The 665-nt window shown below is 40.6% G+C and overlaps 1 protein-coding gene across 1 annotated transcript in view; it reads left to right on the top strand.

Annotated features, from left to right (window-relative positions):
- The window catches only part of chrna8 (cholinergic receptor, nicotinic, alpha 8), a 36,245-nt gene extending 36,064 nt beyond the window's left edge, over nucleotides 1–181 (top strand). Inside the window, exon 12 of the mRNA XM_031560246.2 lies at nucleotides 1–181. This exon is cut by the window's left edge and continues 1,312 nt beyond it. The gene's annotated coding sequence lies outside the window, so the exon portion shown is untranslated.
- Nucleotides 182–665: the final 484 nt, after the last annotated feature.

Genomic DNA, 665 nt, shown 5'->3' with positions numbered 1-665 from the left:
TGCTGGACCTACTCTGAAGCTAAAGCGTGTCCTTCTGTCTCTTTGCTTACATGTATTATTTTGTGGCCTCTTTTTATCCAGCTCTGCTATACATTGGTCTCAGTTACAGGCCGTACAGACTGATGCATATGACACAAGATGTTTGGTAAAAAAAAAACAATAAAAATTTCTTCCGATGCAATCTGAAATGTCTTTTTTAGTGGGTGGTCTGAAATGACATTAAGAGTTGTAAAGATGCTGAAGTGTAAATGGATTGAGGTCTGGTGGCTATGAAACGGCACTTCTTGGTGTATTACCGAAACTACAGATTTGGGCAAGAACATGTGAATGTGACTGTGCCACAGCAGCAGTCGGGCGTTGCGTAGCGTGACCTATGCAGGTACGTGGATATTACCTACTGTAAATGACTTACCTAAATGTATCTCCTTATCTGATTATCAAATTGATGTTTACTAACAAAAGGTTCTCTCTCTTATAGTGTGAAATTTGCTTGCAAATGCTGATGGATGTGGAAACATTGCTCCTCATCACCATCTCCATCAAGTACATCTACGCATATCGGCAGCCGAACTCACTTTGTTTCTTTCTTCCCCTCCTAGTCTAGAATATCCTCCCTGTGGGATGCTGTGTCATACACTTATTTTACACCATACTCTATGCTAACA

The sequence above is a fragment of the Clupea harengus genome, chromosome 22 (genome assembly GCF_900700415.2).
Source record: "Clupea harengus chromosome 22, Ch_v2.0.2, whole genome shotgun sequence".
Lineage (NCBI taxonomy): Eukaryota > Metazoa > Chordata > Actinopteri > Clupeiformes > Clupeidae > Clupea > Clupea harengus.
Note: the sequence above shows the minus strand (reverse complement) of the source record. Positions and strands in the feature narration are given on the sequence as shown.